Here is a 21655-nt window from a genome sequence, read left to right on the forward strand (position 1 = left end):
ACTCATTAGTCATTCCACTGACTTTACATAGGTCTTAACTCATTCCTGTGCTAATATTTATCCCCATTTTAGGCTATCGGCTTCTTTATCTCCATCTAGCACATAGACTAACAACTTTGAGGATTAAAACTTACTTCAAACAATAACACTTTTAAATACTACTATCATGAATAAATGATGCCAAGACAATGTTTGTTCGAAGCAGATCATTTCTTGTTTATTTGGCAATACTTTATTTTTCAGGCTTCATTTTTGGCTGACCTGCAACATCCTGATGAATCTGTGGACTTTGGAAATGGAGAAATGCAAACTTTTCACACTTGGATATACACCTACATTATTTTTTTTAATAGCCTAGTTGTCAATGCTACAATTTTGTATTCCTAATTTTGTTTTTGTTTTTTTATCCCCAAGGAAATGGTGTATAATTAGTTGTCTTTAGTGTATGAAAATGATGCTAATTCATCGGATTGTCCTGCAAATAGTCACACTGAAGATAAAACACAATTACTGGCAGAAGTAACATCTCTATGTGCAGAGAACCATTGCTTAAGAGGTAACTAGTGCAGTCATTGACCAATTTCTAGTAACCCAATATCTAGTAACCAATCTATAAGGCTAGCGCCTGTAACAGAACATCAGAGGTTGAAGCAGCGAAAAAGGTTGGAGGGAAGGTGGACTGGGCTAAATTGCAGCTCTACCTTCCACTTTCCATTCCAGATTCCATTCATCTGCAAAACACGTTCTTCTCAATATTTGTAACTTTGAGTAATAATGCTGATGTAGGCCCATTCACCCCTCATCCACTGTTTTAGTTTTTATGTGATGACAAAGAGTTCATGCCTTTTAACTCTTATTTTAATTTTTATTGTAGAACAGTTACAAGCCACGCAAAGACAGAATCAGTTGGCAATACATCATTTGCAGGCATCACTGGCAGCTGTGACTAGGACTGATTCATTCCCGAAATCAGCAGAGAAGTTGTTAGAAATGGACACTAGATCCTCCACACATCAAAAGGTTATACTTGTTCTATTCCTTTATAACATGTTTCTGTTCCTTAATGTATTGTCTCTTACAGTGTACAACCAAATCTTTGTGTGAATATAAATTAAGAGGCAATATTCTGCATATATTCTGTTCAGGCCCATTTTTTCATTTATAGCTTAAAAAATAAAACATCACCTAGATGATGGATATTTGCACAATAGTTGTAGGCATGGCTGTATTTGAAATGTGTACAGACTCTCTATATTTTGTGCCTCTACTCTCCTGCTATTCACCAGCAACCACGCCATACATAATATATGCATCCTAACAGTGGAATGTTATTTTCCTACAGTTAATAATGCATATTGTGCCATGGCGGCCAAAGTGCAAGCCTAGATGAAAGGGTCCTTGATTCATTAAGTAAACATGTTATGATTTATATCAGTCCAACTGTTTACGGATCATATTTCTTATGCAGGGAATTCACCTCACCATGTTTTGTACCAACACCTCATTGCTTATAAAACAATCTGTAATTGCACGTCATGAATATTTGTGTTAATATGATATATTGTGCTATATTTCCAGGCTGATATGCAACAACCGGTTAAAGATGCCAATGACACCACCAGATTTAGACATATAATTGTACCAAAGCGAGAGCTATACAAACCTTTGGAGGGGGCTAAAGCTGCTCAAGATGGTGCAATCTTCCTTTTGAATGGTGTCAGTGAGCTTCTCTTTTCCCTGAATGTGTTTGCTTCTGCTAAAGGAGTAACAACAGCCAGAGCTGGGAGTGATGACCTTGATGTAGGAAAGGTTGATGCTTTGCACGGTAGGCCATTGAAGAGTCTCATTCTTTTTCCAAAGCTAATGCTTAATCATCACTTTGACGTATTAGTTGTATTGCTTTTGAAAACTGTACCAGAAAATGGTGTACTCATGAATGAAAAGTAAATACCAATATCAGGCAAATACAGTCCAAGCCATCAAGTGTGATACATTGTTGAATATCTAAGCATTCAAATGTCTGCTAAAGGAATCAAGTAGTTATCCGAGTATTCAACGAATCAGGGTGCATGGTTTTCAGGCAGAAGATGTTGGGTCACCCATGTAAGCAGGGTGCGCATTGGCATCTCTCGGGTCATGTGTTTCCGGAGCTTTTGATTATGTTAATTAGCAAAGGGTTTAAAATACTATTTCCCCATTTCCACTTATGCCTTCTATTTCTAACCGTGCGATATAAATCAAACAGTTATATCTACACAATTAATCTGTCCATCTTGTTTCTGCATAATTGCCCCATCTCCCATCCCCACTGACTCACTGCCTGGCTCAACATCTCCTCAAAGACATACTAACCCCTTTGACCACTAAAGACCATACATCTTCTGAATGCAGCCACAGAAAACCATGATTTGTTTTAAGCCTGTTTCATCCTTTGTGTACAAATGCATTTAAATGTGGTGACGCATTTGTAAATTGACATTTTAACATTAGTTAATCCGGTATTTATTCTACAATAAGGAATTTAACAATGCCTATTCGGATGTCCATTTATATTCATATATTCTTTTTTTTTGTAGAATTTTTGTGGTCTGTCTGCAAGGCTAACAGTTGGCCTACTATGGACGGCCGAGTGATAAGGAGGAAGCTTGCCACCAAAATTTGCAATGCCAGAAGAGGCCTAAAAAATACTCCGCCTTTCAAAATGCAGGATCAATGATTGTTATTTGTTTGTATTTTTGCAAACCTACTTATTCTTATAGAATACAGCTATGCCGTTAAACTGCATTTGTTAAATAAAAAAAGTTGAACACTTTCTGAGCCTATGTTTGATTGAAGATATCTTATAGCCACAGCAATACTATATTAAAATATCAAACATTTACAGCTGCAGTATTTTACTATCATGATATAAACTAGGTAATTGTTTGCTGCTTTTAGGGATATTGGGTGAAGTTACTGGCCTTCAGCCCGTCATGCAGGTAGACCTTTAACAGATTCTGTTTAGGTCGCTGGAAGTTTGTATTTTAGTGCAGTGCTTTGTAATTGTGGGAGTTTATTGGGTGTGAGGACATGTTAGCTAGAGGTGAGAATTGAAATGAGGGAGTTTACAGGTTGGTTCATGACATGGGGGGGTTGTAATTTGTGCACTAAATCAGAGAACTTAGTTAACCACATTTGGGTGCTCTAGCATTTAAGGCAAAGATGGAAAGTGACAGCTGCAAAACGACCCATAAGTCTAACTAGAGTCATTGTAAAGTAATGCCACCAATCTTACTCAAAAGGGATACATCCTGGGGTAATCAAACCCCTTTTCCTAAATCATTTGGAAGCATCTTGAAATCATTTAAACTCTCATCCTGGAGTGTTCTGCAATAATCATTCTCAATTCAAAACCCATCCTAAAGTTCTCATGGAACCACCCTGGAGTAATCCCCACCCATCCTGAAGCTTTCATGAAGTCTTCCTTGAGTAATCCTGAAGTTGTTATGGAGTCATGCTAGAGTAATCTGAAGTCATCCTGGAGTAATCCCCACTCATCCTGAAGCTGTCATGGACTCATCCTGAAGTTGTCATGGAGTCATCCTAGAGTAATCCAAAATCATCCTGGAGTAATCCCCACTCATCCTGAAGTTGTCTTGGAGTCAACCTGGAGTAATCCAAGATCATCACTGGAAGTAATCAGAACTCCTCCTGGAGTAGTTTCTGTGATAACTCTAGAGTTATCTCATTTAAATATTTCAGCCTGTGCACATACTTCAGGATGACTTCGGATGATCTTCCTGAACTATCCATGGATGACTCTAGGATGGAGTCATCGGATGACGCCATAATTATTCCAGGATGATCTTCCTTTTTGACTGGGGTAAGAAAGGGGCAAGGGAAAACCCAGCAAATTATAGGCCCATATTCCTGCTAGGTGCGGGTGGCAAAATCTATGCACGTGTCCTCATGTTCTGTCTTCCAGGTTGCGTTAAGGATAGGGCAGTGGTGAGCCATTTACAGGCCGACTTCCAACCAGGCCTAAGCACAATAGAGCAGTCCTTTAGGTTGCTCTTAATACAACAGAAATATGTCACCTTGAGGAAAATTAATCTTTATACCATCTTCATTGACATCTCAAGGCTGCATTTGATGGGGTCCCACGAAATAAACTATGGGAAAATCTTGTAGAGCTGAGCATTCCTAATGGGCTATTGCGATCCATCATTAGTCCATATTGAAACAACACAGGGAGAATTTGCTGTAATTTAGCCGGCGATACTACCTCGTCAATTGACATAAATCTTGGCATAAAACAGGGTTGTGTATTGGCCCCAACCCTGTTCTCAATATACATTAAGAAACTGATCACTAGACTTGAGCAGCTAGAGACGGACGCACCTACAATGGGCCAGGATCCCATCCCTGTCTTGCTCTTTGCTGATGATGCAATTCTGATTTCTGAAACTCCCAGGAGCTGAAGGGAAACGGGTATCTGCTTTCTATGAGGGATGTAAAGAATGTGGTCTCACGATGAACATTAAACAAACAAAATCAATGGTTTTTCACATGCATCGCAAGATACAGCCAAAACTGTATATGAGGATTGAGGGGCAATTAATTGAGCAAGTAGATATGTTTGATTACATGGGGGACAAGATTCTCAAGTAATGGAACCTGTTCAGCCCAAATGGAAAAGGCAACTATGAGCCCAAATAGAACAAGCAGTGCCTGGCAATGGTGCTTTACCTCCCACACTTCAAATCTACAACATGTAGGCAAGGGCCGCAGTGGTAAATGGGCCCGATTTCTGGGGTTACTCCAGATCGAACAGAATACATGTAGTAGAGAATACATTCCTAAATGAGATCACACTGCCTCCTACTAGTACCCCTAACACGGCCCTGCACATAGCGTTAGCCAAAGCCAAAATAGCGGATATAATAGCCAGAAGGCCAATTATGTACTGGATATGACTCTGGGTCTCACCCAAGCTGTCTAAATATATAGAAGTCTTAATCGATTGTTTTGTTATAGAACGGAGGGAGAGACATCCACTAGTGCAGACATGTTAAGGCACAACAGATGGCCCTAGAATTAACACAACTCGGGCCAAAAGTGCACATTATTTCACATCTTCAGTGAAAGCTCGAGATTATCAAAGTTGCAAACTGACTTTTGGGATGAAAGGTTACATGGATACAATTAATCCACCATTTGCAAGGTCCCTTATCGTGAGGCATAGACTTGGCACGACACCTCTAAATTCCCAACAATATAACTGGCATGTGTTGGAATCCGAGTGTTAGTTACCCAGCTTGCTTTGCGGACAAAGAAAGTATTGAATACTTCCTGTTTCTCTGTCCTCATGACATCCATTGTAGGAAATGTTACTTAAAACCTGTTTTGCTGAAATAGTTATAAGGATTCGTGAAGACGGGCTTCTCTTAAATTATTTGCACATATGCACTTTACGGAAGAAACACATATCATATCCTGTGATTTATATATAACCAGATTCATGAACTTGTCAGTAGTATGTGAATAATCTGTGATTCTGCTTTTAATTTGCATCGTTTTACGGATTAATCAGAAATAAATGTCGTTGATTGATTGGTTATAGCTTCCAAGGAGGGACGGGGCATCATGATAAAGAAACGGGATTCCTGGGGAGGAGAGGCATCTCACAAGTAAGGACTGTGACGAGGAAGAGTTTGACTAGCAGTAATGAAGATTGCCCATAAATAATCCCCACATGTTCACCGGTCCTCTCCACCAGTTCTCTCACCATACGTCACTCTGACGTCTCGGGTGAGATTTGTGGACATCACGGTAGAAGCCATCATTACAGAATTCCCGTATGAATCCCTCTTTACAAAAGGGCTGATGACACTGGACCAGCACAACAAGATCCCGCAACCTCCATGACCCAGCCAGCCAGCTATCTTGCTGTGGTCCTACCTCTGAACACCTTACTTTACATTCCTCACCAGCAGAGGTCAAAGAGGGTGGGAACTAAAAGGTACAATGTTTCCCTAGTTTCAGGAAAATCTGTCAACATTCCCTTATTTTAAGTCACTCAGAGCACCGTTCCAGGACGGTAGGGAAGGGGACATTTATTTTCCTTCTCTCATACAGCGGTGTCGACCCAGAGCCTTGCTGGTAACACTCATGTGTAACATCTTACTCGGTAATCTTGCTGGTAATAGATTGGTTTTGTTTATTTGAGTAGACTGATTTGGACATAACACCCACTGCCAGCCTCCACAAAGCCCAGATAGGATCTGCGTTTGTCTTCCAGAATTAAACAGGAATTGACGCAGACACAGCTGTATGTGGAAAGTAATGGGAGGGGTGTGTGTGGCTATAGTCCTGGGCATGTTCCTTAAGAGGTACAAATAGTGAGTGATTGGAAAGGGAGGGGTACATAAAGCTACATGCTATGGGGGGCAATGACTGAAACTGATAGTACGGTTGTAAAATGCAGCTTTATTGGGTAAAATTGGGGGAAGAGGGAGTATGGGGTCGGTGGGGAGCAATGTGAGAGGGGTGGAATAAGGGGACTGGGCACAAAGTACCACTACTTACTTTTGTACACTCTGACCCCTGGCCACCAGCACCAAAAATGTTTTTTCTCTGGGTGACATTGACTGAATAAAAGCAGGATGAAGACTCAGTCCGACCCACCTAAGCTGCAGGAAAAAAAGAAGAGCTGAGATCCAGTGATCATTATGAGCTACGTTTATGGTGTGGGTTTTCCTCCATTCCAAGATGGCCAGCATATTGGCTCATGACAATGTTACTTTTTACATTACAAAGGTTTTCTCAGCTATGTGTGTGTGAGGTAGGTCGTGCGTTGGGCAAGGTTCTAGGCTGAGATTAGAGTGAGGATGCTGTTCAATATGGGAATGTTTCTAAGCGACAAGCACTTGAGTTGTAATCACACAGGTAGATATTTGTGCAAGGCGAGCTGTGGTTGTTAGTAGTAAAGTCGGACCATTTAGAGTGAAAGTGGGGATTGTGTGATGGAGGGAGGTAAATGAGGTGGATGAAAGTGGGGTGTGGGTGTGATGCAGGGGAGTAGCTGAGGGACAGAGCTTCAAAGGATGTGTATGGTGGGTGGATGAGGTTGCTAAGTGTGAGTGAATCTTTGTAAATAATGGCAACTGTACCTCCTGTTTTGTGTGGCCAGTCTCTTTGGTGGATCAGGTAGTGTGTGGTCAGCATGTCAGGGATGCAAGGTGTCTGGTGAGATTTCAGCCATGTCTTTGTGACAAAGAGGATGTCTGGGGTGTGTGTGTGTGGTCAATAATTGTGTGCATGTGTGTGTGTATATTCAGGTGCAGAGTTACAGTTGAGGGGAATGCATGTGTATGTAAATGGTTGTTTTAGAGGAGATGTGTATTGCAGATTGATGTGTGTGTTATTTGTGTGCTTTTTTGTCTCATGTTTGTTACACCCATTGACAAACAAGGGCGAATAGCAGGGGTGTCATTTAGGGTTTGCCAGGAGTCACAACTGCAACCCCTGAAGCCTCCCTTGCTACCCCTGTGGTCTCCTTTGCTACCCCTACAAAAAACAATTAAAAAAAGATTTGTTCTTTATTTTAATTAAGGCTCCTGGGCTGTGGTCAGCTGCATGTGGCTCTTTGTTTCTGGAGTGGCTGGTTTTCTGGTAGCTAAAGCTGGTAAAATAGCTCAGTGGGTAGGTCGCTCGCTGCTGCAATGTGTGTGTGATCTGCAGGTGCAGGTTCGACTCCCGGCAAGGTCAACTCAGCCTTTCTTCCTGCTGAGGTTGATAAATGAGTACCAACACAGGTTGGGTGAAATTGCATGTATATTTGTTCTATATGAAGTGCTTAAGCGTAAGTGCTATATAATAACACATCATTATGCTTTGGCCTTGGACGTCTGATTGCATTCACAGTTATTTGGTAATATGGGCCTATACGCACTGGTACTAACAATACACATGGTGATCCATTCTTGTATGCAATGTGTATCACTTTACAGTGATACTGTAACTATATTTTGCATAGTCTACTTAGAAACAATGGTATGTGATGCCACTTCCTGTTTTGCATAGGGGTGAAAGGTCACGTTACATCGCTTCCCGTGATGTCACTTCGGGCTGGGGTCAGATGACATCACTTCCTGTTATGTCATCAGTGGTCAAGGGTCGTGTGATGTCACTTCCGCTACCCCTGGTATTTTGGTGAAATGACGTCCCTGGCTAATAGGGGCGTACTGAAATATGTACAGAGAAATATTTGCTACTACCCTTAGCTCTGTCCACTCTTAATAGAGGCTAACAGAGCTTACCTGAAACCAGAAGAAAGAGAAAATGAAGTCAGTCTGAGTCCAGGAATGGATTTAAAAATGCCTGCGGGCAATCATTTTAGAGGGGTTCCAAGCTGCAAGATGGTGTCTATGAAAACGGATAGTTAGGATTCTAACCCTACCTGAACCTAGAAGAAAGGGAAAATGAGTAAGGAGTGCTTCTTAGTTCAGAAATGTTTCACCTGCATTTCCAGCAAGCATGTTGGCCATCTTCCTTTAAAAAACGAAATCACTACTAATGAGAAAGTCATTGCTAAATGTGTTCCGAATTGTTACCGATCAAAAACTGGAATTAAGATGTACGGTACCTTACAACATCTAATGCGTCTATAAGACTAATTTGTATTTGTGAAGCTATTCAAAATGTTATGCAAAGATAATTGTTAAAGATCACTTTTGTAAAGGGGGAACTACTTTAATCTAGAGTGTCTCTTTGTACTCGTAATAGGTGATCCAGTCCCACAGAACCTTTACAATAGATGCAGTAACGCAGTAGGTTTCTCTGCAGGATGCAAACTCGCTGGGAATATGGATTTTGTGCAAAATGTATCAGCCTTTGCTGATGACCTTAATACCTTCAGTATGGTTTTTTTTTCTGTTGGTGATGCCATTAATTGTTATTGTTATTTTGCATTTATATAGTGCCTTATATACCATTGGTATGGTCTGAAGGCGCTGGTAGGTTGAACGCCCTTGGGAACCGAAGTTCGGGTCAGTAGAGAGAGTCGAGAGAGTCCAAAGGTGCGAGTGCACACTATGTATGTGTGCAGCTGGTGCGGAATTCGAGTGGTAGCTGCTTCTTAGCGGTAGGTGTGGTGGTTGAGAGATCAGGAGTATGTGTTCGCTCTGGCCGGGTTTATCCAGACCGAGTGTGGCTGCGTTAGGCCTGAGGAGAACGCCTGGCTGGGGGGTGTGAAACCAGCAGTGTTTACTTAGAGTGATGGGGAGTAAGCGGGAGATGTTGATATGAGAACAGTTATACCGAATGGTGTCATAGTATCTCTGTGTTCTAGTTGAGTGGTGGTGTAAAGGAGAGAGTAAGCGTGGGGTGTGGGATGATGTATGCTCTTTCAAATGTTCCCTGTATTCCAAAGCATATTATGTACGTCACATAATTCTGTGCGGTCATGTCCGTTCTATGCATTTTTGTTCATTTCAGGCGTTCAAGATTGCCCTACACACACCTGTCTTCTCGACACACTCATGCACTCTAGTTCACCTTGCGTGCTCTAGTCTATCCTTCATTCTCCAGTGTGCCCCATGCATGCTCTCATGTATTCCATACGCATGCACTCCTGTACTCCCCGCGCATGCATTCCAGTCTACCCCGCGCACGTACTCATGTCTGCCTACGCACTCATCCGCTCTGTATACTCGTACGCTCTGTATACACATCTGTTCTGTATTCTCATCCGCTCAGTACGCTCATCTGATCTATACACTCATCTGGTCCACACACTCATCAGGTCCACACACTCATCCGCTCAACATACTCATCCGCTCAACGTACTACTCGCCCGCTCTATGTACTATTCATCCACTCCACGTACTCATCCGTTCAGCATACTCATTCGTTCAGCATACTCATCCGCTCTACATACTCATCCTCTCCATACACTCATTCGTTCCATGCATTCATCCGCTCCACACACTCGTCCGCTCCACACACTCATACGCACCACATACACTCATCCGCTAAACATACACTCATCCGCTCCACACTCTCGTCCGCTCCACACACTCGTCCACTCCACACATTCGTCCAATCCACACACTCGTTCAATCCGCACACTCGTCCAATCTACACACTCGTCCAGTCTACACACTCATCCAATCTACACGCTCATCTGGTCCACAACACTTATGCGGTCCACCCACTCATCGGCACAACATACTACTCGTCCGCTTGACATACTACTCGTCTGCTCTACGTATTCATCCATTCTACACACTCATCCGCTCTGTGTATTTATCCGCTCCACACACTCATCTGTTCCACACACTCATCCGCACCACACATTTATCCGCTTCACACACTCATCCGCTCCACACATTCATCCGCACCACAGACTCATCTTTTCCGCACAATCATCCACTCCACCTACTCATCCGCTCCACACATTTGTCTGCTCCACATACTCGTCCGTTCTACGTACTCGTTCGCTCTACGTACTCGTCCGCTCTACGTACTCATCCGTTCCACACACTCATCCGCTCCACACACTCATCCGCTCCACACACTCATCCGCTCTCCACACTCAGTCGCTCTCCACACTCAGTCGCTCTCCACACTCAGCTGCTCCCCACACTCACCCATTCTCCATGTTCATCGGCTCCCTACACTTCTCCGCTCTCCACGCTCCTCCACTCTCCACGCTCCTCCACTCTCCATGCTCATCCGCTCCCCACACTGATCTGTTCCCCACACTCAGTCGCTCTCCACCCTCAGTTGCTCTCTACACTCAGCTGCTCCCCACACTCACCCACTCTCCATACTCAGTCGCTCCACACACTCATCCGCTCCCCACACTCATCCGCTCCCCACAGTCATCTGCTCTACACATTCATCCATTCTCTTCTCTGCACTCGTCTGCTCTCCACGCTCGTCCGCTCTCCACACTCGTCCGCTCTCCACACTCTTCCGCTCTCCACACTCATCCGCTCTCCACACTCATCCACTCTTCACACTCCTCCGGTCTCCACACTCCTCCGGTCTCCACACTCCTCCGCTCTCCACACTCATCCGTTCTCCACACTCATCCGTTCTCCACACTCATCCGCTCTCCACGCTCATCCGTTCTCCCCACTCATCCGCTCTACACACTCATCCGCTCGCCACACTCATCCACACTCATCCGCTCTCCACTCTCACCCGCTCGCCACACTCTTCCGCTCTCCACACTCATCCGCTCTCTGCTCTCCACATTCCTCCGCTCTCCACACTCCTCCGCTCTCCACACTCATCCGCTCTCCACACTCATCCGCTCTCCACGCTCATCCGCTCTACACGCTCATCCTCTCTACATGCTCGTCCGTTCTTACAACGTTCGTCTGGTCAAACGTCCATCCAGTCTGTTAGTTCAGTATAGTCATCAGTTCTACGCCCTTGTGCGTTCTATTCACTTCTCTGTATTTGCGTACTCGTCACCTCTACACATACTCATCAACTCTACACGCTCGTCCGCTCTACATACCCAACCACTCTACACACTCATTGGCTTTAGTATGTTCATCTATTTCATCCGATCTCCATACTCATTTGATCTTTCTAGTCGTCTGTTCTTCCACATATGCTGTTATGCACCAGCCATGGAAGTTATGGTATAGGTGGAGATACACCTAACATGGATGCCTTTCTATGTCCAGTTAACGGTCTAGCCTTCCACCAAGATGGCGTCCGGAGCGTATATACACATCACGCACAGTAACAACGGTGCGTTGTATCATCGTTAATTCCAAACTTTGTTCGTTGCCCCTTTGCTCGTGTTATTCTGTTACACAGAAGACCTTACCCCCTCCTTCTTGCCTTAGCCTTTTCTCCCTTTCTGCCACCACTCGCGGTGTTACCTCTTTCAGGTGCATTACTCAGCAGCGGTTTATTCTGGTAAGTTCACGGGAGTTTCTTTTCTCATTTCTTCGGTTTTCGGTTCCTTTACTTGTATTTTACTATCTTTCTATTCTGCCTATCTACAACCTTTTTTTCACTTTTTCCTTCTTGTTCTGTCCTTGTTTCGCCTTTCTGAGGCTCTGTCTGCTTCCAGTCCCTCTGCCAGTGCACTCTCTCACCGCTGCAATCATACTTCGGTGCCGCAGCCCCTGTTACCGCAGTTTCCTACGGAGCCGCAGGTCCTACGCACCGCCTGCCTTCTGCGGTGCCTGCCGGATCTTGCGGTTCCCCCAGACAACGTCTGCCTTCTGCTGTGCCTTCTGGATCGCAGTTCTCCTCGAACGTTGTCTGTCTCCTGCGGTGCATGCTGGATCTTGTAGTTTCTCCACACTACAAGTCTGTTCTTGTCCTTGGATTGCTTTAAAATCTTCAGCATATCTACAACCTCTAAAGACCCTTTGTCACCACAGCGGGAATCACAGTTAACAGATTGGATACTCCTTTCCGACAGTAGAGAAGATCTGCTACACAGGGTTTTTTGCCAAACGGCTTTTTCCCTGGAGTTTTGGGACTGGCTCCTGGGAGATCACCGGATTTGGTACCCATCCGGTCAATGTGGCCTCCGAGGAGCCACGTCCTTATATACGTCAAAAGAGAACCAAAAAGAAGACGGAGTCAAAGAAATACCGAAGAAGACAGGATTGGTCGACTTCTACTAGCTCCACCGGAGATTCAGGTGAGGAGGAGTTGGGCATAGAGAAAGGGGAAGTTGTTAGATCTGACAGTATACAACGCCAAGAGAAAACCCTAATGGCTACTCCAGAACAGATACAGGAGATGTGTAATGTCATCCAAGGCCTACGAGTCGATATGCAAGCACTCCAGGCTGAAAACCAAGCATTGCATAACCAAGCCGCAATCAGGGATGAAGGAAGAGGTGGATTACCGGCAATGCCTTTTTCCATGCCCAAGTACGACGGAAACCCAAAAGGTATAAAGGATTTCCTTGATTCTTGCTCAGTATACTTTTTCTTTTAGAAAGAGAGCTTTCGAGTCCAGAAGAGCCCGGGTAGGGTTCTTGATTTCCAAACTGACAGGTAATGCCTTAAGATGGGCAACACCTTTGGTGACGGCTGACGATCCGCCAGTGAACGACTATGCCTTATTTGTTCGCAATTTACAGACACGGTTTGAGAGACCAGAAGTCCAATACTCAACATATGAGGCACTGTTGGATGTTAGACAAGGGAATCAAGATGTACAATCCTACGTATCTCAATTCCAAGGGTTGGCTATCTTGGCCGGATGGCCGGATACGGCTCAGCAGACAATATTCCGTAGAGGTCTCCAAGAGGAGATAAAAGACGAATTAGCTCGAGTAGCCAGACCAGACACTTTTGCGGAACTAGTAACCCTGGTTTTACAGATCAAATACAGAATAAATGAGAGACGCCATGAGAGGAAGAGAGCCCGAGGAGGCCAGATGAACTATAACCCTCCTTCAATTCCAAAGGATAGATCCTCCACTGAGGAACCTATGCAGATAGGTGTTTCTCGTGGACCTTTGACATCAGACGAAAGAAGACGTAGGCGAGAACTAAACTTGTGTATGTTCTGTGGTTCCTCCAAACATCAATTGAAGGATTGTACCGAGATTCCTCACCGACGTTCGGGAAACGCTCAACCTCGTCCCTCTGCAAGGGAGGTAACGGGGAGAATAGCACAAGTCCTTGCAACCCCACAGGATCTGGAAAAGGAGTAGAGGATAACAGTCTAATGATTTTTCAAGTATCATTAACCACAACAACTGGAAGTTGTATTTCGGTTCTAGCCATGTTGGACTGCGGAGCAGCAGGCAACTTTATTGATATTTCCTGGGCTAAGAACAATATGATCACCCTCACTCCTTCCCCAAGATCGGGTTTAGCGATACCAAGGCGCCGTGTGTGGACAAAACTTTGGCTGAGATCCAACAAATACATACCTCTGCTCTACATACCTTGGAAGAGAGCAGAAGGAACTCCAAGAAGTACGCTGACACTAAGAGAAGACCAGTCCCTCAATGGGGTCCAGGGTCACTAGTCTGGCTATCCACCAGGTACTTACCCAGGTGGGCGAGGCTAGGCAAATTCACCCCAAGATATATCGGTCCTTTTCGGATAGAGACTAAGATCAATCCTGTGGCATACAAACTAAAGCTACCTGCTCGTTTCAGTAGAATACACCCTGTATTCCATACTTCCTTGTTGAAGGAACATATTGAGGATCCTTTTCACAGAAGAACTAGGAAGAAGGACATCAAGACGTCCCCGATTCCTGAAGAGTATGAGGTAGCCAGATTGATGGATTCACGTTACAAACAAGGGACATTGCAATACCTGGTCCATTGGAAGGGTTACCCAAATTCCGAAAGAACTTGTGAGCCTAGGTCGCATTTACATGCCCCAGAACTAATCAAGAAGTTTCACAGACTGTATCCCGGTAAGCCGGGAGGGTTCCGGCATCGAAGGGGGCATACTGTTATGCACCAGCCATGGAAGTTATGGTATAGGTGGAGATACACCTAACATGGATGCCTTTCTATGTCCAGTTAACGGTCTAGCCTTCCACCAAGATGGCGTCCGGAGCGTATATACGCATCACGCCAAGTAACAACGGTGCGTTGTATCATCGTTAATTCCAAACTTTGTTTGTTGCCCCTTTGCTCGTGTTATTCTGTTACACAGAAGATCTTACCCCCTCCTTCTTGCCTTAGCCTTTTCTCCCTTTCTGCCACCACTCGCGGTGTTACCTCTTTCAGGTGTATTACTCAGCAGCGGTTTATTCTGGTAAGTTCACAGGAGTTTCTTTTCTCATTTCTTTGGTTTTCGGTTCCTTTACTTGTATTTTACTATCTTTCTATTCTGCCTATCTACAACCTTTTTTTCACGTTTTCCTTCTTGTTCTGTCCTTGTTTCGCCTTTCCGAGGCTCTGTCTGCTTCCAGTCCCTCTGCCAGTGCACTCTCTCACCGCTGCAATCATACTTTGGTGCCGCAGCCCCTGTTACCACAGTTTCCTACGGAGCCGCAGGTCCTACGCACCGCCTGCCTTCTGCGGTGCCTGCCGGATCTTGCGGTTCCCCCAGACAACGTCTGCCTTCTGCGGTGCCTTCTGGATCGCAGTTCTCCTCGAACGTTGTCTGTCTCCTGCGGTGCATGCTGGATCTTGTAGTTTCTCCACACTACAAGTCTGTTCTTGTCCTTGGATTGCTTTAAAATCTTCAGCATATCTACAACCTCTAAAGACCCTTTCTCACCACAGCGGGAATCACAGTTAACAGATTGGATACTCCTTTCCGACAGTAGAGAAGATCTGCTACACAGGGTTTTTTGCCAAACGGCTTTTTCCCTGGAGTTTTGGGACTGGCTCCTGGGAGATCACCGGATTTGGTACCCATCCGGTTAAGGTGGCCTCCGAGGAGCCACGTCCTTATTTACGTCAAAAGAGAACCAAAAAGAAGACGGAGTCAAAGAAATACCGAAGAAGACAGGATTAGTCGACTTCTAGTAGCTCCACCGGAGATTCAGGTGAGGAGGAGTTGGGCATAGAGAAAGGGGAAGTTGTTAGATCTGACATATGCACTCTTCCACTTAGTGTATTCATCTGTTCTATGCGCTTCATCCATTCTAACTATTTAATTTATGTCATTCACTACGTTCCCTTCTCATTCATAATGTCCATTTCATCAATTTAGATCTCCTTACTTTCCCAATGATTTATTCCTATTATCCACTTCACTGTTTTGATCTACATTACTTGTTTAGTTCTGTTTGTCTTTCTAGTTTACATTCGAGTTTATTAGCTGTCCATTTCTTGCTTCAGGTAGTTTGTTGGGTCGGTGTTATTGTGATGATGCTAGTTTGGAAAATCGGTTGGTTTTAGGGGAAGAGCCAGGTTTTCAGTAGTTTGCGGAATGACGTTAAGTCCTCAGTTAGGCGGATGTGGGGTGGGAGCGAGTTCCACAGGGTTGGGGCCAGGGCTGAGAATGATGATCCGCCTAACCTGACTAAGTTTGTCTTAGGAATTACTAGGAGGCCGGCTGAGCTTGATCTTAGGGTGCGAGTGGGATGATAAGGTATTAGCTTGTCTTGAAGATATTGAGGTCCAGTTTTATGCAGTGCTCGATGGGAGAGGCATAAGGTTTTGAAAACCACCCTACGGGCTACTGGAAGCCAGTGCAGTGTCTTAAGGGCTGGGGATACGTGGTCTCTTGGACCGAGCGCAAGTAGCATTTTGGCCGCCGCGTTTTGTGCTCTTTGGAGTTTATTCAGTTGGTAGGCATGAATTCCGAGGTATAGGGGGTTTCCGTAGTCCAGTCTAGATATAACGATTGATTGGACCGCGGAGAGTCTGTTGGGGAATGAGAGGTATGGAAAGATGCGCCTAAGGATTTTAAGGTGGTAGTGGCAGGACTTTGAGACATTGTTGACTTGGCGCGAGAGTGTTAGGTCAGAGTCCAGGGTGCATCCAAGATTTTTCACTGTTTTGGAGGGTGTCGGTGAGTTGCCCAAGGCGGGTGGCCAGGGTAGTGGGTGCGGAAGAAGATCGGAGTTGCCGCAAACCATGATTTCTGTTTTGGAGGGGTTTAACAAGAGGTGGCTTTGGGTCATCCAGAGTTCTATGTTAAGGAGGCAGGATGCCAGGTCAGGTCGGGAGTTGGGTTTCGAGTTCAGGAATTTTAGAATTAGTTGAGTGTCGTCGGCGTAGTTGTAACACAGGATGTTGTGTGAACAAATTATTGGTGGGAGGGTGATCAGGTAGAAATTGAACAGGAGGGCGGATAGACATGCTCCTTGAGGGACCCCCGTGTCGACTGGTAGGGCTTGGGAGGTAAAGCTGGAGAGTGTCGTTATTTGGTGCCTGTCTTTGAGGAATGAAGCTATCCCATTTAAGAGCGGTTCCACGAATTCCTAGAGAGTGGAGGCGGTCTAGGAGGATTGAGTGATTGATCGTGTCAAAGGCGGCCGATAGGTCGAGAAGGATTAGGTCGGTGCATCCCGCGGAGTCTGCTGTCATTTTAAGGTCATCCCAGATCGAGGTTAGGGTGGTTTCAGTTCAGTGACGTGTTCTGAAGCCTGATTGGGCGGGGTCTAGGAGATTGTTGGCTTCGACAAAGGGATTTAGTTGAGAGTAGACGGTTCGGTCAATGAGTTTGGCAAGGAACCTGGTGTTTGAGATTGGGCGGTAGTTTTTGGGCTCGAGAGGGTCGAGCAAAGGTTTTTTAATTAGAGGTTTGACGTGCACCATTTTGAATGCGTCGGGAAAGATACCGGAAGAAAGGGAGGTAGTTATGATAGATCTTGCGTGTTCTCCTGCGCAGGTGGAAGCAAAAATGTCTTTAAGGGTTGTGGCTGGCAAGGGTCCAGTGGTGATCCAGATGGTTTGCGGGCAGATAGAAGTTTGAGAAATTGTTCTGGTGATATTGGACTAAAGGATTCAAATGTTGGTTGCATAGAGGTCGCAGCTGATGGGCTGGCCAGTACGGGCGGAGGATTGCCTGGTGGCTGTAAGAGAGCCAGTTTGGTGTTTAGAGTTTTTGTCCTTTGATAGCCGTGGTGTAAAAGTGGAGGGAGAGTGAGTTGCACAGTGATTGTGACGGGGTCGGGATGGTTGTATTACAAGCCGGATTGGTGAATTCGGAGATGATTTTGTGAAGTTCTTTGCTTGGGTTTTTGCAGTTTAGGATTCGGGTGTTGTAGTGGGCTTTTTTTGCTTTCCAGATTTCGGCCTTGTACCGATACAAGTGTCGGGCCAAGGTGGCCCTGCTCTCATGGATTTTCTCTTTATGCCATTTGCGTTCTAGGTATTTGTAATGTCGTTTAGTGGTCTTCAGCTCAGGAGTGAACCATCTGGGGAAAAGGCCACGGCGGGTTGATGGTTTGCACGGGGGGGTGAGTCGCATCAGAGATGCGTTGAGCCATGAGTCAAAGGCCTCAGGGGTTAGTTGGTTGTTGAGATGCCAGGTAGGTGGTGGAGACTGGAGGAGTGCCTCGGCTAGGTCCGGGGTGATTATTAGTTTTTTCCAGCATTTGCGTAGATTAGGAGGTTCAGATGCGAGTACGGGAAGGGGGTCGGGTGAGTGGATGGCGAACGAGAGAATGAAGTGATCGGACCAGATGATAGGGGTGGGGGGCTTTAAATGAATCAGGGTGTTGGAGCTAAAGATGGCTTCAAGAGTGTGTCCTTTATAGTGAGTTGGGCCGTTTATGTGGGGTTGGAGATTAATTGCTTCTAAACTGTCAACCAGGGAGTGTGTCATAGGGTTGGTGGGGATGTCGAGCCATATGTTGAAGTCTCCAAGAAGGGTGAGGTTGGGATGGTTTAGTTGGAGGGTGGCGATAGAATCGCAAAGGTTGTTTGCGAATTGTCTATCGTAGCCAGGGGGCCTGTAGATTATTAGGAAGCTGTGTGAGAGTGACGGGGAGAGGGATAGTTTAACGAGGAGAGATTCGCAGGATGGAATTGAGGGTTGGTTGTCGATGATTGAGGCGCGGAAGAGAGATTTGAAGACTAATGCTACCCCCCCCGCCTCTGGACGGACGGTTCAGTGGGATGAGGGAGTAGTCAGGGGGAAAGGCTTCATTAGCGATTGGGCCGAAGTCATCAGAGAACCAGGTTTCAGTGATGAAAACTAGGTCTGGTTTGACAGAGGCGAGGAGGTCAAAGATGCAATGTCTGATTTTTGCTACAGATCGGGCGTTAAATAGGATACAGTTCACATCGGCAGGCAAGGTTGGTCTCGGTGCTGGAGAGGGATGGGGCGGTGGCGGAGAGAGTGGAGGGAGAGGGGTAAGGTGGGTGATGCTAGATGGGAATAGTGGGCGAGCAGAACATTTGGCAGGCTTCGGGCGGGGTTGGGTGGCTGCGTGTGATAGGATGATCGGGTTTGGGATGGGGGATTTGAAGGTGGGATGTGGGCGGTTAGGGGTTTCAGTTGCAGTTGATGAGAAATCGAGGGAGAGGGGTTTCAGGAAGGGAGAAGCCACGGGGGAAGGAGGAGATTGCGGGAGAGAGGTGGTGGGTCGAGACAGGGGAGGCGAGGAGTGCCGAGAGATTGAGGGGGACCAGGAACGTTTCCTCTTCAGTTTCTTTGCTGCGACTGGTGTGTGCGAGAGGGTAGGGGAGTTAGAGGGGGAGAGGGAGGCAGCTTCGGTTCATGCTAGGGCTAGGTGTGCAGTTTTTAGGGAGGGGAAAGGGTGCGGTCGGGGGGGAAGGTGGCAGGGCAGGGGTATGAGGACAAGGCGGGGGGTGGGTGATTGCAGGGTGGGGTTGCCAGGTATGATAGTGAGGGGAGCGGGTATGGGTAATGCTGGTAATGGGTCGGGGGTGGGGTTCAGGGGATGAGTGGTCTTAGGGTGAGTGGCCCGCCATCGTGCCCCCCTGGCTTGGTGTTTGGAGAGGGGAATGGCAGGGAGTGCGAAGGAGGGTGGGGTGATTTGGGAAGGGGACGGGAAGGAAGGCAGATCAGAGAGTGGGGGTGGACTCCGTGGGTCGTTTCTGACAGACTCTGGTGGAGTGGGTGCGCTCATGATTGGTGTGAGCTTTTAGGTTGATTTAGGAGGGTTTTCTGATTGTAGTTCTAAGATCGGTGGTGTCACGCTTTTAGGCACACTTCAAGGTTCAACTGCTCAAAGACGATACTAGACTATTTGGTGCTTTTCTAGATACAATTGTAGACAGAGATGACATTAGTTTATTAGGTACACTTCTAAGTTCACCTGTACACAGAGAAGATATTCGGTCAGCCTCTAGATTCAATTTGCTTAGAGGGGTATTAGATTATTAGTCGCCATTTGAGGTTCTACATTACACAGCTATACTGTTAGTTAAACTAATAGGATTGAGTAGGGCACGCTAGTGGGTGGACTTCTTTCAATTTACCTTTATACAGGGAGGCTATTAGGCATGAATCTAAATCAACTTTGTATTAGATTATTAGTCGCTGTTTTAGATTCTACATTACACAGCTATACTGTTAGTTATATTAATATGATTAGTTAGGGCACGCTAGTAGGTGCACATCTTTCAATTCGACTTTATACAGGGATGGTATTAGGGACTTTGTACCGAGAGGTTATTAGGGAGATTGATCGGTTCGGTCCGGCATGGTATTACATTATTGCAGTTTTCACAGAGAGGCTATTGTGGTCACTTCAAAATGTAACTTCCCACAGAAAGGCTATTGGGAACACTTTCTAAGTTCACCGAGAGGCTAATGGGCACACTTCTAAATGCAACTTTCACAGAGAGGCTATTGGGCACACTTCTAAATTCAGAGAGAGGTTATTGGGCACATTTCTAAATGCAACTTTCACAGAGAGGCTATTGAGCACACTTCTAAATGCAGTTGGGCACACTTCTAAATGCAACTTTTCCTCAGAGAGGTTGTTGGTTACAGCTTCTAAGTGCAGTTGTTATACTTCTAAATACAAGTGGCCACACTTCTAAATGCAACTTTTCTCAGGGAGGCTATTGGTCACGACTTCTAGATGCAACTTTCAGAGAGAGGCTATTGGGCACACTTCTAAATTCACAGAGAGGCTATTGGGCACACTTCTAAATGCAACTTTCAAAGAGAGGCTATTGGGCACACTTCTAAATGCAACTTTCAAAGAGAGGCTATTGGGCACAACTTATAAATGCAACTTTTCTCAGAGAGGCTATTGGTCACAACTTCTAAATGCAAATTGGGTACACTTCTAAATTCAACTTTTCTCAGAGAGTCTATTGGTCATAACTTCTAAATGCAATTGGGGACACTTCTAAATGCAACTTTTCTCAGAGGGACTATTGGGCGCAACTTCTAAATGCAATTGGGTACACTTCTAAATTCAACTTTTCTCAGAGAGGCTATTGGTCATAACTTCTAAATGCAATTGGGAACACTTCTAAATGCAATTGGGTACACTTCTAAATGCAATTGGGCACACTTCTAAATGCAACTTTTCTCAGAGGGACTATTGGGTGCAACTTCTAAATGCAATTGGGTACACTTCTAAATGCAATTGGGCACACTTCTAAATGCAATTGGGTACACTTCTAAATGCAATTGGGCACACTTCTAAATGCAACTTTTCTCAGAGGGACTATTGGGCGCAACGTCTAAATGCAATTGGGTACACTTCTAAATTCAACTTTTCACAGAGGGACTATTGGGCACAACTTCTAAATACAATTGGGGACACTTCTAAATTCAACTTTTCTCAGAGAGGCTATTGGTCAGAACTTCTAAATGCAATTGGGTACACTTCTAAATACAACCTTTCTCAGAGGGACTATTGGGCACAACTTCTAAATGCAATTGGGCACACTTCTAAATGCAACTTTTCTCAGAGGGACTAATGGGCACAACTTCTAAATGCAATTGGGCACACTTCTAAATGCAACTTTTCTCAGAGGGACTATTGGGCACAACTTCTAAATGCAATTGGGCACACTTCTAAATGCAATTGGGCACACTTCTAAATGCAACTTTTCTCAGAGGGACTAATGGGCGCAACTTCTAAATGCAATTGGGTAAACTTCTAAATGCAATTGGGCACACTTCTAAATGCAGCTTTTCTCAGAGGGACTATTGGGCGCAACTTCTAAATGCAATTGGGCACACTTCTAAATGCAATTGGGCACACTTCTAAATGCAACTTTTCTCAGTGGGACTAATGGGTGCAACTTCTAAATGCAATTGGGTAC

The 21655-nt window shown here is 45.2% G+C and overlaps 1 protein-coding gene and 1 long non-coding RNA gene across 2 annotated transcripts in view; one reads left to right on the top strand and one right to left on the bottom strand.

Moving 5' to 3' along the window:
- Window positions 1-21655, bottom strand: part of PVALB (parvalbumin) — a 503057-nt gene that overhangs the window by 81294 nt on the left and 400108 nt on the right. The gene's annotated exons all lie outside the window — the stretch shown is intronic.
- LOC138581788 (uncharacterized) lies at window positions 1591-2812 on the top strand. Its single transcript, XR_011304784.1, has 2 exons — window positions 1591-1825; window positions 2577-2812. It is a non-coding gene; the product is annotated as an uncharacterized lncRNA (long non-coding RNA).

Source organism: Ambystoma mexicanum, chromosome 3q, assembly GCF_040938575.1.
Source record: "Ambystoma mexicanum isolate Mex_15411 chromosome 3q, UKY_AmexF1_1, whole genome shotgun sequence".
Lineage (NCBI taxonomy): Eukaryota > Metazoa > Chordata > Amphibia > Caudata > Ambystomatidae > Ambystoma > Ambystoma mexicanum.